This window comes from Bombina bombina, chromosome 5, assembly GCF_027579735.1.
Source record: "Bombina bombina isolate aBomBom1 chromosome 5, aBomBom1.pri, whole genome shotgun sequence".
Lineage (NCBI taxonomy): Eukaryota > Metazoa > Chordata > Amphibia > Anura > Bombinatoridae > Bombina > Bombina bombina.
This window is the reverse complement of record NC_069503.1, coordinates 57,214,318-57,233,026: the sequence shown is the minus strand read 5'-3', so window position 1 is coordinate 57,233,026 and position 18,709 is coordinate 57,214,318. Positions and strand designations below refer to the sequence as shown.

Below are 18,709 nucleotides of genomic sequence, written 5' to 3'. Positions count from 1 at the left end.
GGTGTCCTGGCTAGTGTAGAGACGCAATAAACACTAGCCAGGACACCTGGGGGCTTAGTGCTATTGTCTTGCTACTAAAAAGGTTTTGGTTTCAGCGGTCACACTCCTGCTGATCCATTTACCTCTTTGCAAGTTTGGCGATTTGAAGCATTTGTTACAGCATATCTGCTTTTGTACCCTTACATTGTGGTGTTATCAAGGCTTATGTGACGCTTTTATATATTTTAAAATAAATTTGTATCTAAGTTTTGCCTAGTGTACTGTTTTCCCATCAGTATAAAGTGGGAGTGCGCATATCCTTGAGCTTAGTGGAAAGCTCCAACAAATGTGAGTAGTCATTTGTTACAAAACAACTACTTCCTCAAAGTGCCATTACAGATTCACACTATGTTGCAATTTTCTGTTTCCTTTTTTATGGGATCTCACTGAGGAATGCTAACAAGCTGAAAAACTCATCCAGAGGACACAGACATATCCTTGATTCAGAACTTTATTTGGTTTTCCTTTTATGATTTTTGTTATCACATTTATTTCACATTTTTTTCTTTGTGATATTCGGTATATTTATTGTAATCATGGCCCTTTAAGTTGTAATCAACATGATAATCAGTTACAAATGGTATTTTTAGTATATCACTTTGGTTACTGATTTTTTTTCTTTATATACCAATAGTGATTCTCTATTTATATCTTTAGCTCTTTCTCGTGCCTTGTTAGTATTCTCCACATTATAGCCTCTAGAATTAAATCTCTCCATCAGTGTGCCTACCTGTTCTTCAAAGTGTATCGTTCTAGAGAAATTTTCTCCAACATAGGTGTGTCCGGTCCACGGCGTCATCCTTACTTGTGGGATATTCTCCTCCCCAACAGGAAATGGCAAAGAGCCCAGCAAAGCTGGTCACATGATCCCTCCTAGGCTCCGCCTACCCCAGTCATTCTCTTTGCCGTTGTACAGGCAACATCTCCACGGAGATGGCTTAGAGTTTTTTAGTGTTTAACTGTAGTTTTTATTATTCAATCAAGAGTTTGTTATTTTGAAATAGTGCTGGTATGTACTATTTACTCAGAAACAGAAAAGAGATGAAGATTTCTGTTTGTATGAGGAAAATGATTTTAGCAACCGTAACTAAAATCCATGGCTGTTCCACACAGGACTGTTGAGAGCTACTAACTTCAGTTGGGGGAACAGTATGCAGTCTCTTGCTGCTTGAGGTATGACACATTCTAACAAGACGATGTAATGCTGGAAGCTGTCATTTTCCCTATGGGATCCGGTAAGCCATGTTTATTACGATCATAAATAAGGGCTTCACAAGGGCTTATTAAGACTGTAGACTTTTCTGGGCTAAATCGATTCATTATTAACACATATTTAGCCTTGAGGAATCATTTTATCTGGGTATTTTGATATAAGAATATCGGCAGGCACTGTATTAGACACCTTATTCCTTAGGGGCTTTCCCAAAGCATAAGCAGAGCCTCATTTTCGCGCCGGTGTGGCGCACTTGTTTTTGAGAGGCATGGCATGCAGTCGCATGTGTGTGGAGCTCTGATACTTAGAAAAGACTTTCTGAAGGCGTCATTTGGTATCGTATTCCCCTTTGGGCTTGGTTGGGTCTCAGCAAAGCAGATACCAGGGACTGTAAAGGGGTTAAAGTTTAAAACGGCTCCGGTTCCGTTATTTTAAGGGTTAAAGCTTCCAAATTTGGTGTGCAATACTTTTAAGGCTTTAAGACACTGTGGTGAAAATTTGGTGAATTTTGTACAATTCCTTCATGTTTTTTCGCAATTGCAGTAATAAAGTGTGTTCAGTTTAAAATTTAAAGTGACAGTAACGGTTTTATTTTAAAACGTTTTTTTGTACTTTGTTATCAAGTTTATGCCTGTTTAACATGTCTGAACTACCAGATAGACTGTGTTCTGAATGTGGGGAAGCCAGAATTCCTATTCATTTAAATAAATGTGATTTATGTGATAATGACAATGATGCCCAAGATGATTCCTCAAGTGAGGGGAGTAAGCATGGTACTGCATCATTCCCTCCTTCGTCTACACGAGTCTTGCCCACTCAGGAGGCCCCTAGTACATCTAGCGCGCCAATACTCCTTACTATGCAACAATTAACGGCTGTAATGGATAATTCTGTCAAAAACATTTTAGCCCAAATGAACACTTGTCAGCGTAAGCGCGGCTGCTCTGTTTTAGATACTGAAGAGCATGGCAACGCTGATACTAATATCTCTGAAGGGCCCCTAACCCAGTCTGATGGGGCCAGGGAGGTTTTGTCTGAGGGAGAAATTACTGATTCAGGGAACATTTCTCAACAGGCTGAACCTGATGTGATTGCATTTAAATTTAAGTTGGAACATCTCCGCATTCTGCTTAAGGAGGTATTATCCACTCTGGATGATTGTGACAAGTTGGTCATCCCAGAGAAGCTATGTAAAATGGACAAGTTCCTAGAGGTGCCGGGGCTCCCAGAAGCTTTTCCTATACCCAAGCGGGTGGCGGACATTGTTAATAAAGAATGGGAAAGGCCCGGTATTCCTTTCGTCCCTCCCCCCATATTTAAAAAATTGTTTCCTTTGGTCGACCCCAGAAAGGACTTATGGCAGACAGTCCCCAAGGTCGAGGGAGCGGTTTCCACTTTAAACAAACGCACCACTATACCCATAGAGGATAGTTGTGCTTTCAAAGATCCTATGGATAACAAAAAAGAAGGTTTGCTTAAAAAGATGTTTGTTCAGCAGGGTTACCTTCTACAACCAATTGCATGCATTGTCCCTGTCGCTACAGCCGCATGTTTCTGGTTCGATGAGCTGATAAAGGCGGTCGATAGTGATTCTCCTCCTTATGAGGAGATTATGGACAGAATCAATGCTCTCAAATTGGCTAATTCTTTCACCCTAGACGCCACTTTGCAATTGGCTAAGTTAGCGGCTAAGAATTCTGGGTTTGCTATTGTGGCGCGCAGAGCGCTTTGGTTGAAATCTTGGTCGGCTGATGCGTCTTCCAAGAACAAGCTACTTAACATTCCTTTCAAGGGGAAAACGCTGTTTGGCCCTGACTTGAAAGAGATTATCTCTGATATCACTGGGGGTAAGGGCCACGCCCTTCCTCAGGATCGGCCTTTCAAGGCAAAAAATAAACCTAATTTTCGTCCCTTTCGTAGAAACGGACCAGCCCGAGGTGCTACGTCCTCTAAGCAAGAGGGTAATACTTCTCAAGCCAAGCCAGCTTGGAGACCAATGCAAGGCTGGAACAAGGGAAAGCAGGCCAAGAAACCTGCCACTGCTACCAAGACTGCATGAAATGTTGGCCCCCGATCCGGGACCGGATCTGGTGGGGGGCAGACTCTCTCTCTTCGCTCAGGCTTGGGCAAGAGATGTTCTGGATCCTTGGGCGCTAGAAATAGTCTCCCAAGGTTATCTTCTGGAATTCAAGGGACTTCCCCCAAGGGGGAGGTTCCACAGGTCTCAGTTGTCTTCAGACCACATAAAAAGACAGGCATTCTTACATTGTGTAGAAGACCTGTTAAAAATGGGAGTGATTCATCCTGTTCCATTAAGAGAACAAGGGATGGGGTTCTACTCCAATCTGTTCATAGTTCCCAAAAAAGAGGGAACGTTCAGACCAATCTTAGATCTCAAGATCTTAAACAAGTTTCTCAAGGTTCCATCCTTCAAGATGGAAACCATTCGAACTATTATTCCTTCCATCCAGGAAGGTCAATTCATGACCACGGTGGATTTAAAAGATGCGTATCTACATATTCCTATCCACAAGGAACATCATCGGTTCCTAAGGTTCGCGTTCCTGGACAAGCATTACCAGTTCGTGGCGCTTCCTTTCGGATTAGCCACTGCTCCAAGGATTTTCACAAAGGTACTAGGGTCCCTTCTAGCTGTGCTAAGACCAAGGGGCATTGCTGTAGTACCTTACTTGGACGACATTCTGATTCAAGCGTCGTCCCTTCCTCAAGCAAAGGCTCACACGGACATCGTCCTGGCCTTTCTCAGATCTCACGGATGGAAAGTGAACGTGGAAAAGAGTTCTCTATCTCCGTCAACAAGGGTTCCCTTCTTGGGAACAATAATAGACTCCTTAGAAATGAGGATATTTCTGACAGAGGCCAGAAAATCAAAGCTTCTAGACTCTTGTCGGATACTTCATTCCGTTCCTCTTCCTTCCATAGCTCAGTGCATGGAAGTGATCGGGTTGATGGTAGCGGCTATGGACATAGTTCCTTTTGCGCGCATTCATCTAAGACCATTACAACTGTGCATGCTCAGTCAGTGGAATGGGGATTATACAGACTTGTCTCCGAAGATACAAGTAAATCAGAGGACCAGAGACTCACTCCGTTGGTGGCTGTCCCTGGACAACCTGTCACAAGGGATGACATTCCGCAGACCAGAGTGGGTCATTGTCACGACCGACGCCAGTCTGATGGGCTGGGGCGCGGGTCTGGGGATCCCTGAAAGCTCAGGGTCTTTGGTCTCGGGAAGAATCTCTTCTACCGATAAATATTCTGGAACTGAGAGCGATATTCAATGCTCTCAAGGCTTGGCCTCAGCTAGCGAGGGCCAAGTTCATACGGTTTCAATCAGACAACATGACAACTGTTGCGTACATCAACCATCAGGGGGGAACAAGGAGTTCCCTAGCGATGGAAGAAGTGACCAAAATCATTCTATGGGCGGAGTCTCACTCCTGCCACCTGTCCGCTATCCACATCCCAGGAGTGGAAAATTGGGAAGCGGATTTTCTGAGTCGTCAGACATTGCATCCGGGGGAGTGGGAACTCCATCCGGAAATCTTTGCCCAAGTCACTCAGCTGTGGGGCATTCCAGACATGGATCTGATGGCCTCTCGTCAGAACTTCAAAGTTCCTTGCTACGGGTCCAGATCCAGGGATCCCAAGGCGGCTCTAGTGGATGCACTAGTAGCACCTTGGACCTTCAAACTAGCTTATGTGTTCCCGCCGTTCCCTCTCATCCCCAGGCTGGTAGCCAGGATCAATCAGGAGAGGGCGTCGGTGATCTTGATAGCTCCTGCGTGGCCACGCAGGACTTGGTATGCAGATCTGGTGAATATGTCATCGGCTCCACCTTGGAAGCTACCTTTGAGACGAGACCTTCTTGTTCAGGGTCCGTTCGAACATCCGAACCTGGTTTCACTCCAGCTGACTGCTTGGAGATTGAACGCTTGATCTTATCGAAGCGAGGGTTCTCGGATTCTGTTATCGATACTCTTGTTCAGGCCAGAAAGCCTGTAACTAGAAAGATTTACCACAAAATTTGGAAAAAATATATCTGTTGGTGTGAATCTAAAGGATTCCCTTGGGACAAGGTTAAGATTCCTAAGATTCTATCCTTCCTTCAAGAAGGATTGGAAAAAGGATTATCTGCAAGTTCCCTGAAGGGACAGATTTCTGCCTTGTCTGTGTTACTTCACAAAAAGCTGGCAGCTGTGCCAGATGTTCAAGCCTTTGTTCAGGCTCTGGTTAGAATTAAGCCTGTTTACAAACCTTTGACTCCTCCTTGGAGTCTCAATTTAGTTCTTTCAGTTCTTCAGGGGGTTCCGTTTGAACCCTTACATTCCGTTGATATTAAGTTATTATCTTGGAAAGTTTTGTTTTTGGTTGCAATCTCTTCTGCTAGAAGAGTTTCAGAATTATCTGCTCTGCAGTGTTCTCCTCCTTATCTGGTGTTCCATGCAGATAAGGTGGTTTTACGTACTAAACCTGGTTTTCTTCCAAAAGTTGTTTCTAACAAAAACATTAACCAGGAGATTATCGTACCTTCTCTGTGTCCGAAACCAGTTTCAAAGAAGGAACGTTTGTTGCACAATTTGGATGTTGTTCGCGCTCTAAAATTCTATTTAGATGCTACAAAGGATTTTAGACAAACATCTTCCTTGTTTGTTGTTTATTCTGGTAAAAGGAGAGGTCAAAAAGCAACTTCTACCTCTCTCTCTTTTTGGATTAAAAGCATCATCAGATTGGCTTACGAGACTGCCGGACGGCAGCCTCCCGAAAGAATCACAGCTCATTCCACTAGGGCTGTGGCTTCCACATGGGCCTTCAAGAACGAGGCTTCTGTTGATCAGATATGTAGGGCAGCGACTTGGTCTTCACTGCACACTTTTACCAAATTTTACAAGTTTGATACTTTTGCTTCTTCTGAGGCTATTTTTGGGAGAAAGGTTTTGCAAGCCGTGGTGCCTTCCATTTAGGTGACCTGATTTGCTCCCTCCCTTCATCCGTGTCCTAAAGCTTTGGTATTGGTTCCCACAAGTAAGGATGACGCCGTGGACCGGACACACCTATGTTGGAGAAAACAGAATTTATGTTTACCTGATAAATTACTTTCTCCAACGGTGTGTCCGGTCCACGGCCCGCCCTGGTTTTTTTAATCAGGTCTGATAATTTATTTTCTTTAACTACAGTCACCACGGTACCATATGGTTTCTCCTATGCAAATATTCCTCCTTAACGTCGGTCGAATGACTGGGGTAGGCGGAGCCTAGGAGGGATCATGTGACCAGCTTTGCTGGGCTCTTTGCCATTTCCTGTTGGGGAGGAGAATATCCCACAAGTAAGGATGACGCCGTGGACCGGACACACCGTTGGAGAAAGTAATTTATCAGGTAAACATAAATTCTGTTTTTGCATATCCTCAAGCATTGACCTATAGGAATGTTATTTTTCCAAGTGTCTAAATGGCAACTTTTGGCATGGATGTAATTGTTGCAGTCCACTTTTTTAAAATGTGTTTTGGTCTCTATTTGATTGTTAATAGACATTATTTACAAATCCAAGAAAGTGGTCTTACTATAGTTATGAGTAAAGTTTAAACCATAATTATTTTTATTTGTTTCCTCAAACAGTGAAACAAGACCTTGTTCAGGACCTTTCCATATTAATAGCAGGTCGTCTATATATCTCTTGTAGAGTACAAGGTTTGCACCATAGCTGCCTGTACCAAAAAATTCAGCCAAGATCCCATAAAGAGATTGGCATAGCTAGGTGCATCTTATTTCTGAGGACTGGATGATTAAGCAATGAGGTTGGAGCTGTACCTTTAAAAAGAAGGTGTTACACGGTTAAACTTATTCTTGATAAAGCTCTTGGAGAGAGTGAAACACGTTGAATTGTGGGACTGTGTACCTTCTATCTGAAAGTTTTATTGCACAAACAAGAATCTTTTTCAACCCGGGTTGTTCTCATATTGATTCATTTGTTTCAACTATCTCAGGTGAAGTCTGGATAATAATATAAACCTCAGCTTGTTTACACACTAAAAAGGGGAGTTCTAAAGGTATTCCTTCTCTGTGTCGGCTTGGAAGTCGGAGCTGGTTGGTAGGGCTGAGACGAGCCCCCGGAGTGTCAGCCGTGATGTCAGATGCCCAAAGTCACAAGGAACTACTCACGAGCATCCAGATTGCGGAACGCACAGGACACTCTTTCCTTTCAGGACAACAACATTTTTAAGTTACAATCCTACATTAATAACAGGAACGTCATTTTTTAAATACCATCTATCGGCTAGATGCTGAAAAGATATCTGACATTCTAAGCTTTACTTCCTATACCTAATCTGGGTTAACAGCGCTTTCCCCTTTTTAACCCTGCTGGATCCAATGGACTCTGTTCTATATACTATTGTGAAACCTTTTCCATTTAATATTCAAGTGCTTTAACTTAGCGTGTGTTTGGTGCATATTTATATAGACCAAATCCAGTTAGCCTGTGGTTTAGATTTCCAGCTAATCTGTTGTATATTATTTTAGATACGATCTTGAGCATAGATAAAATTGTTGTACTAATGTGACATAGATAATTGTTGTACATATATATCAAATGTGACATAGATATTGGGTCTGATTGTCTTTACTTAGAGACAGCTTGTGACTTTTATTCACAAGGTATAACCTTTTTTTATATATTCTGTATCCGTTATGCTCAACAATTTAGCCTAACTTGAACATGTTGACCTTTTAACTCTTTTTTTATATTTATTTTTAGAGACGTGTCTCAAGCTTCATTACATTTCTATGCACTTAAGAATAAATTATTTTAACTTTTCTATTGGGTTTGATACTTTTATTATATTCTTTGCATATATATGTATTATAATTTTCTAGCTGGTTATATTTTGCTTTGAGCACCCTTACACCCCTTTCTTTGTTAAACACAAACGCTTCCTTTTCTTAACTCAGTCCTAGATAACAATTAAAAATGATAATTTTAGCTTCTGTCTCTCACAACCCCCCTCCACTTGCAGTGTGATTTAAATTTAAGACAACTCACTACTGTCATATCACAGTAATTCTCAATCTCTATACTTCATGTTTTCCACGTTTCACTGTCCCTTTAAACATAATATCACATGACCGTTATGCCTTTATAAGCCCTCCTCTCTAATTCATCGATGCTTGGTAATTTGATTCACATGAGGAGTGATCACAACTTTCAAGAAGCTCTCTCCATTTTCGTCAAGTTGTTTTCTAAACCTTATATCTACAAAGTTCTCTTCAATCACAGGACAGCATACTTCATTCTGAAACGCTAACTGACATACAGCGTGTCTGCAGTAGTTCGGCGTCTGACGTCATCAGCACTCCGGGAGTCAGTGTCGCAGCTCCTCTCTGTTGCCGGAATCTACACTGCTTCTCAGGACAACTGAATTGCTAGCAAGCAAAGTCTTCACAAGTACACGCTGGTCATGAAGTGTTGGGTATCGTACTAAACATAAAGTTATTGCTGAAGTTACGCTATTTTCATAAGTTCTTAAGACTGTATATACTAACAAATCAAGCTTATACATATACGTTACTAATGGAAAGTGTGCATGTTTAACATCTTATGCATATATCCTGGTTATTTCTGCATACAATATACTGCCATAACAATACCTCTGCATTCATAAATAACGTTGCATATGAACTTTACTATCCTGAACATTTAAGCTTCATACTTGAGTGATAAACTACTATCTATTTAAAGTGATACTAACAGAGCTTCAATTACTTAAAGTTATATTCATTCTATATCCAAAGAGATTATCTATTGTTTAGCAAATGCTATTATATTACTCAGGAGAGTATTGGCACATTCACATTGTTGTGCATATCTCCAGCAACTAAAGATAGTTGTTATTTACTTTTGACCTAAACAGGTCACCCTCAGTCAATGAGCAGAATAAGGTTCCTAGTTTATCAAGGTACCTAGGTTTGGTGTGAGACTGAGTGGAGTAGATACAACTGGGTTCATAGAAACTATATAATAAATCCTCACATATTACCAAGCCCCCTTAACCCACTTGTATCTATAATGGATGTTACTGAATTGTCCAACCGTGTTGGAACCCTTTCTCAAAATATGGATATAATGATCCAGGGTCTTAGGGACCTCCAAGTTGAAAATCAGGAATTACGAAAATATATTAGGGATCATGTACCTGCTCAAACTTTACCATCACCTCTCGTTTCTCCTGAGCCACAAATATGTCCACCTGAGAGATTTTCTGGAGACAGAACTCAATTTAGAGACTTTAAAAATTCATGTACTTTATTATTTTCATTGAAACCAAGAACCTATCCTACCGAAAGGGTTAAAGTTCTTACGGTAATTTCTTATCTCACTGGTGAAGCCAAGGCATGGGCTAATGCATACTATGAGAAAGAAGATCCTATCTTAAACTCATTAGAATAATTTTTTAATGCCATGTCCTTACTATATGAAGATCACGACAAACAAGCTTCAGCAGAAAATTCTATCAGACATCTGCGACAAGGTAGACGCCCTGTAGAAGAATATATAACTGATTTCAAAAGATGGGCACCTGACACACAGTGGAATAACCCAGCTTTGACAAATCAATTCCGTATTGGATTAGCGGATGCTCTAAAAGATGAATTGGCACGTGTGGTTATTCCTAAGGACTTAGAAAATCTTATGACCTTGTCTATATCTATTGATCGTCGTTTGAGGGAAAGGAAGATAGAAAGAGGGTCATCAGAATTATCCAGCAAGAAAGCCTATAGCTCTCATTCAGTTTCCACTGTCCGTTCAACAGATGAGCCTATGGAGATAGGTTTTGTCAAAGGTCCTCTTAAACCTGAAGAAAAGGCTAGACGAAGACAACTTAATCTTTGTTTATATTGTGCTGCTAAGGACCACGGAGTAAAGGAGTGTCCAATTCTGTTAAAATCAAAAAAGGGTAAGCAAGAGATAGCTCATTTAAATGAGACTGTTATAAAAAACTCATCTCACTTTACTCTTTCTGTTTGTCTACAGTGGGATCAACATCAACTTAAAGCCCAGGTGGTAATCGATTCAGGAGCAACTAATAATTTCATTCATTCATCCTTTGTTGAAAATCACAAGATTCCTATAATTAAAAAATTAATTGCATTACCTATTCGAGTTGTTGATGGTTCTTTTATCAATTCAGGTCCTGTTACCCATCATACTGATCCATTATCATTAACATTTTCATCAGGTCATTCTGAATTGTGTACCTTTGAAGTTATTCATTCTCCTTTGTACCCCATAATTCTAGGACTTTCATGGCTAAAGAAACATCAACCAACCATCTCATGGAATAGTGGTACTATTTCCTTTGACTCACCATACTGTAAAAAACACTGTACACAATCACAAACTATATTACAGGTTGATATCACAAATATACCAACAGAGTACTCAGATTTTTATGATGTTTTTGATAAAGTTGAGGCTCAATCTCTACCTCCCCACAGACCCTACGACTGTCCTATCGATTTAAAACCAAACAGTAAAATCCCTTATGGTCGTATATATCCACTCTCTGAACCAGAACTGCTTCATCTCAAAGGATATCTTGAGGAAAATCTAAAGAAAGGTTTTATTCGGCCTTCTACATCTTCAGCTGGTGCCGGGATCTTTTTCGTGAAGAATAAAGATGACAGTCTCAGGCCTATAATTGACTATAGACAACTGAACAACTGTACAATAAAAAATAGATATCCTTTACCTCTTATTCCAGAACTCATAGAGAGGTTACAGGGTGCTACCATTTTCACCAAACTGGATTTAAGAGGTGCATATAATTTAATTAGAATTCGCAAAGGTGATGAATGGTTAACTGCCTTTCGCACTAGGTTTGGTCTCTATGAATATTGTGTCATGCCTTTTGGTTTGTGCAATGCACCTGCAACTTTTCAGTTTTTTATTAATGATGTTTTCAAAGATTTACTTGACACATACATTGTCATTTATTTGGACGATATTCTCATTTATTCAAATTCCAAAGAGGATCACATACAACATGTCAGAACAGTTCTTTCAAGATTAAGACAGTACAACTTATATGTTAAGGCAGAAAAATGTATATTCAATTCTGATACTATTTCTTTCCTGGGGTATCATATTTCACCAAAAGGAATATCCATGGAGGACAATAAAGTACAAGCTATCACTAACTGGCCTATTCCAAAAAATAAGAAAGAGCTCCAAAGATTCTTAGGATTCTCAAATTTTTATAGAAAATTTATTAAAAGTTTCTCTACTATCGCAAAACCTCTCACACTTCTCACCCGAAAGAATAACAAATACCACTGGAACCAACAGGCAGATGATTCTTTTAACGCTCTCAAACATAGTTTCATTACTGCTCCAATTCTACAATTCCCAGATCCATCGAAACAATATACATTAGAAGTAGATGCATCCGAATTTGCAATAGGAGCCATTCTGTCTCAAAAAGATTCTTCTACCAACATGCTTCATCCTGTTGCATATTATTCTCGGGTTATGAATTCGGCCGAAATTAATTACCCAATCGGGGAAAAAGAACTTCTAGCCATTAAGGCTGCATTAGAATTTTGGAGACATCTATTAGAAGGCGCAAGATTTCCAATCATCATATTTACAGATCATCGTAATCTACAATATCTAAAAACTAACAAGAGTCTTTCTTCCAGACAAGTCAGATGGAGTTTATTCTTTACTAGATTTGATTTTATAATCACTTATCGCCCAGGAGTAAGAAATACAAAGGCAGATGCTCTATCTAGATATTCAACTCCATTAACTGAGAGTTCTGAACTAAACTCAATAATACCACCAGAAAAATTCATTGGCCTCTTAGTGGGGAAAACATCTATTCTCAAAGAACAACAACAGAATGATCCATTGATTAATGATTCTAGGATTCATAAAGGTAATGATGGATTTTTTTATCATGGACATGCACTGTATGTTCCAGAATCTCTTAGGAATGACATTTTAGCTATGGCACATGATATTCCACTTTCAGGACATCCTGGTTTCAAGAAAACTCTTCATTTAATTCAAAGGGATTTCTGGTGGCCGCATATGATTCAGTCTGTAAAACAGTACATACAAGGGTGTGCTGTATGTACCAAATGTAAATCTCAAAGAATTCACCCTTACGGTTTACTTCTATCTCTTCCAATCGCTGACAGACCTTGGCAAGATATTGCCCTAGACTTCATTGTCGATCTACCTCCCTCTTCTAACAACACAGTCATCCTAGTTGTTGTGGATCTCTTTTCAAAAATGGCACATTTTATACCTATTCACACTCTGCCAACAGCTTCAGAAACAGCAGATTTGTTCATTAAACATATTGCCAGATTGCATGGGTTACCTAAGTCTATTACGACTGACAGGGGTACACAATTTACCTCTCGATTTTGGACACAACTCTGTTCTAGTTTGCATATTGATCACCGTTTGAGTTCAGCTTACCATCCTCAAACAAACGGTCAGACCGAAAGGACTAATCAGAGTTTAGAGCAATATCTAAGATGCTACTGTACATTTCAGCAAGACAACTGGTCTTCTCTTCTACCTACTGCTGAATTCTCATATAATAACACCATTAATTAATCTACCAATACAACTCCATTTTTCATTAACTATGGGTTTCATCCCTCTTATCATCTTCTTCAAAGATCAGAAAGTTCTTGTCCCTTGGTAAATGACACTGTGAATACAATTGCTGAAGGATTCATTCAACTAAAACAGATTTTATTACAATCTCAAGAAAGACAAAAACGTTATTATGACTTAAGGAGAACGAAACCTCCTGAGTATAAGGTGGGAGATCTAGTTTGGTTGTCTTCTAAACACTTGAAGCTTCACATTCCCAGTAAAAAGCTTGGTTCTCTGTTTATTGGTCCTTACAAAATTATTAGGATTGTTAATGCTAATGCTGTCACTTTACAACTACCAAGTTCTTTTAAGATACATCCAACATTTCATGTATCCCTTTTGAAACCTTATATTCCAGTCAGAGATCAAGTCTTGACAACTCAAGTTCCAACACTCATTGAGGATGAAGTATCATATGAAGTTGATTCCATTTTGGATTCTAGATTCTATAAGAATTCTCTACAGTATTTAGTTCGGTGGAAAAATTATTCATCAGAAGAGGATTCTTGGGAACCATCCACTAACTTATCAGCCCCTAGATTGGTATCTCTGTTTCATCGCAGACATCCAGACCGTCCCAAACCCTGATCTGCGGAGCAGATCGTTAGGGGGGGTGTCCTGTCATATCACAGTAATTCTCAATCTCTATACTTCATGTTTTCCACGTTTCACTGTCCCTTTAAACATAATATCACATGACCGTTATGCCTTTATAAGCCCTCCTCTCTAATTCATTGATGCTTGGTAATTTGATTCACATGAGGAGTGATCACAACTTTCAAGAAGCTCTCTCCATTTTCGTCAAGTTGTTTTCTAAACCTTATATCTACAAAGTTCTCTTCAATCACAGGACAGCATACTTCATTCTGAAACGCTAACTGACATACAGCGTGTCTGCAGTAGTTCGGCGTCTGACGTCATCAGCACTCCGGGAGTCAGTGTCGCAGCTCCTCTCTGTTGCCGGAATCTACACTGCTTCTCAGGACAACTGAATTGCTAGCAAGCAAAGTCTTCACAAGTACACGCTGGTCATGAAGTGTTGGGTATCGTACTAAACATAAAGTTATTGCTGAAGTTACGCTATTTTCATAAGTTCTTAAGACTGTATATACTAACAAATCAAGCTTATACATATACGTTACTAATGGAAAGTGTGCATGTTTAACATCTTATGCATATATCCTGGTTATTTCTGCATACAATATACTGCCATAACAATACCTCTGCATTCATAAATAACGTTGCATATGAACTTTACTATCCTGAACATTTAAGCTTCATACTTGAGTGATAAACTACTATCTATTTAAAGTGATACTAACAGAGCTTCAATTACTTAAAGTTATATTCATTCTATATCCAAAGAGATTATCTATTGTTTAGCAAATGCTATTATATTACTCAGGAGAGTATTGGCACATTCACATTGTTGTGCATATCTCCAGCAACTAAAGATAGTTGTTATTTACTTTTGACCTAAACAGGTCACCCTCAGTCAATGAGCAGAATAAGGTTCCTAGTTTATCAAGGTACCTAGGTTTGGTGTGAGACTGAGTGGAGTAGATACAACTGGGTTCATAGAAACTATATAATAAATCCTCACAACTACTGACCAAGAACATTTAAAGGACTGGGGGTAGAGCACATGACAAATACAAAATGTAGAGTCTTTTAAGCATTGTACAAATTGGTCATAAGGAGGGTACCTATCCGGTACAGAAAGACTACAGATACAGTATGTAGCTTCATGCGGTCTTTAACAACGAACTATCACACGCATTGTATCTGTGTATGTTTGTACCTGTTACCCTTAGTGATCTACAAGAACTTTAGCTTTTGTTATTAATAAATTGTACATTTGCTTTAAGCATTTGTCTGTGTCTGTATCCAGTCTGCCTGGGGTCTACACAATAGAGCTGATTATCTCGAGCTGTTGGTCTGTATTATTATCACTATTTGTGTGTGGTTTTTGGTACACATTTTGGGCTAAATTACAAGTGAGATGCAAAGGATTGCACTAGCGTTATTGCGATTGTTCCCCCCCTTTCCATTACGCTTGTATTACAAGTTGAGGGAAATCACTATTGCGCTATCGCTTTACAGCAATCTCAGCGCTGTGGTTAACTGTTTTCGGAAACAAAATATTGTACAAATCACTTAAAAAATACATTACAAAGTAAAATTACACTCATATTAACACTGTCTAGTAAAAAAATAATAGTCCACACAAAAGTTATAAGGTATCAAAGAATAAGTCACAAAAGGAATCTAACATTGAGATACATAAAAATACATTGCTAAAGATGTATTTGTGTGTGTGTGTGTGTGTGTATATATATATATATATATATATATATATATTTATTTATATACAGTATATATGGCTATATGTGTTTACATATGTATTTATATGTGTATACATGACTGTCAATACATATATACACATGTAAATAATTATCGGCTAGATTACGAGTTGTGCGTTAGGCTTAACCCCTTAAGGACAAGGCCATTTTTTAATTTCTTTCCCTTAAGGACCAGGGCTATTTTTACATTTCTGCGGTGTTTGTGTTTAGCTGCAATTTTCCTCTTACTCATTTACTGTACCCACACATATTATATACGTTTTTTCTCACCATTAAATGGAATTTCTAAAGATACCATTATTTTCATCATATCTTATAATTTACCATAAAAAAATCTGTTGCACATCTACAACCACCAAAAAACAACCATGCTAAATAGTTTATAAATTTTGTCCTGAGTTTAGAAATACCCAATATTTACATGTTCTTTGCTTTTTTTGCAAGTTATAGGGCAATAAGTACAAATAGCACTTTGCTATTTCCAACGCATTTTTTTTTTTTCAAAATTAGCGCTAGTTACATTGGAACACTGATATCTGTCTGGAATCCGTGAATATCCCTTGACATGTATATTTTTTTTTTAGTAGACATCCCAAAGTATTGATCTAGACCCATTTTGTTATATTTCATGCCACCATTTCACCGCCAAATGCGATCAAATAAAAAAAAATTGTTCACTTTTTCACAAACTTTTTCACAAATATTAGGTTTCTCACTGAAATTATTTACAAACAACTTGTGCAATTATGGCATAAATGGTTGTAAATGCTTCTCTGGGATCCCCTTTGTTCAGAAATAGCAGACATATATAGCTTTGGCGTTGCTTTTTGGTAATTAGAAGGCCGCTAAATGCCGCTGCGCACCACATTTGTATTAGGCCCAGCAGTGAAGGGGTTAATTAGGAAGCTTGTAGGGAGTTTGAAGGGTAAATGTTAGCTTTAGTGTAGAAATCAGCCTCCCACCTGACACATCCCACCCCTGATCCCTCCCCAACAGCTCTCTTCCCTCCCCCACCCCACAATTGTCCCCGCCATCTTAAGTACTGGCAGAAAATCCAAAGAGCCCCAAAGAGCTCTCTAACCCTCCAGGATTTTTTCTACCAATTCCGATTGGCTGATAGAATTCTATCAGCCAATCGGAATTAAGGTAGAAAAAAATCCTATTGGCTGATGAAATCAGCCAATAGGATTGAGCTGGTATTCTATTGGCTGATTTTTCTACCTTAATTCCGATTGGCTAATAGAATTATATCAGCCAATCGGAATTGAAGGGACGCCATCTTGGATGACATCACTTAAAGGAACCTTCATTCTTCAGTCGCCATGGAAAGAAGAGGATGCTCCGCGTCGGATGTCTTGAAGATGGACCCACTCCGTGCCGGATGGATGAAGATAGAAGATGCTGTCTGGATGAAGACTTCTGCCCGTCTGGAGGACCACTTCGCCCGGCTTGGATGAAGACTTCTCCCGGCTTCGTTGAGGACTTCGGACCGGTTGGATGGAGACTTCTCCCAGTAAGGTGATCTACAAGGGGTTAGTGTTAGTTTTTTTAAGAGGGTATTGGGTGGGTTTGCATGGGTGGTGGGTTTTAATCTTGGGGGATTTGTATTTTTTTTTTACAGGTAAAAGAGCTGATTACTTTGGGGCAATGCCCTGCAAAAGGCCCTTTTAAAGGCTATTTGTATTTAGTGTAGGGTAGGGCTTTTTTTTATTTTTGGGGGAGGTTATTTTGTTAGGGGGATTAGATTAGGTGTAATTAGTTTAAAAATCTTGTAATTATTTTATTATTTTCTGTAATTTAGTGTTTGTTTTTTTGTACTTTAGCTAATTTTATTTAATTGTATTTAATTTAGGGAAATAATTTAATTATAGTGTAGTGTTAGGTGTTAGTGTAACTTAGGTTAGGTTTTATTTTACAGGTCAATTTGTCTTTATTTTAGCTAGGTAGTTTATTAAACTGTTAATAACTATTTAGTAACTATTCTACCTAGTTAAAATAAATACAAACTTGCCTGTAAAATAAAAATAAACCCTAAGCTAGATACAATGTAACTATTAGCTATATTGTAGCTATCTTAGGGTTTATTTTATAGGTAAGTATTTAGTTTTAAATAGAAATAATTTAGTTAATGATAGGAATATTATTTAGATTTATTTAAATTATATTTAAGTTAGGGTTAGACTTGGGTTTAGGGGGTTAATTAATTTAGAATAGTTGTGGCGACGTTGGTTGCGGCAGTTTAGGGGTTAATAAATGTAGGTAGGTTGCAGCGACATTTGGGGGCGGCAGATTAGGGGTTAATAAATATAATGTAGGTGTCGGCGATGTTGGGGGCAGCAGATTAGGGGTTAATAAGTATAATGTAGGGGGCGGCGGTGTCCGGAGCGGCAGATTGGGGTTAATATAATGTAGGTGTCGGGTGGCAGATTAGGGGTGTTTAGTTTAGACTCGGGGTTCATGTTAGGGTGTTAGGTGTAGACATACATTTTATTTCCCCATAGGAATCAATGGGGCTGCGTTAGGAGCTAAACGCTGCTTTTTTTGCAGGTGTTAGACTTTTTTTCAGCTGGCTCTCCTCATTGATTCCTATGGGGAAATCGTGCACAAGCACGTTACATCAGCTCACCGCTAACGTAAGCAGCGCAGGTATTGGAGTGAGATGTGAAGCAAAATTTTGCACAAAGCTCACTTCTTGTCTTTTAACGCCGGGTTTGTAAAAACCCGTAATACCAGCGCTGTCTGTAAGTGAGCGGTGAGCATAAACTGCTCGTTAGCACCGCATAGCCTCTAACGCAAAACTCGTAAACTAGGCGTATGTTTTTATATATATATATATATATATATATATATCTTTAAGTGCATTAGAATCATTTGCCATTAAATAGATGAAAACATGATAAAACATATTTATGCAATATTCATATTTAATAAAGATTTTAACTATGTATTTACTGTAAATATGTTACATTTGCTAACGTGAATATGCTATGTTGTTTGCGCAATAGGTGTTTTTATTTCAACATTGGTTTCTATTAGGGAATTTGAAAATGTGATGTAGTTTGCGCGATAGTCAGTAGTTTTTTCCCTCTTTATTTTTCTCCATTAATTTCTATGTGGGAATACATGCACGCACACGTGATTATTTATGTTTTTGGTCTAATCGTATTAACTCTTGTGCAAAATAATTTTTTTGTATTTCTAATACAAGCGCAACCCGACTAGCACAAAAAGCTTAACTCTTGCAAAGTTTTTGTGGTTGCAAAAATGCCTTTTTACCACACCACTTGTAATCAAGCGCTTTATTTTTAGTAAATACAAAATGTCTGACAGTGAGGATTAGTAGGAAGCACAGTACAATACTGCAGTATTAGATTTAACTTGCATTTAAACAACTCTTATT

General features: G+C 38.9%; 1 protein-coding gene across 4 annotated transcripts in view; it reads left to right on the top strand.

The window, feature by feature from the left end:
- Positions 1-18,709, top strand: part of LOC128659843 (gastrula zinc finger protein XlCGF26.1-like) — a 164,640-nt gene that overhangs the window by 133,847 nt on the left and 12,084 nt on the right. The window lies entirely within an intron of this gene.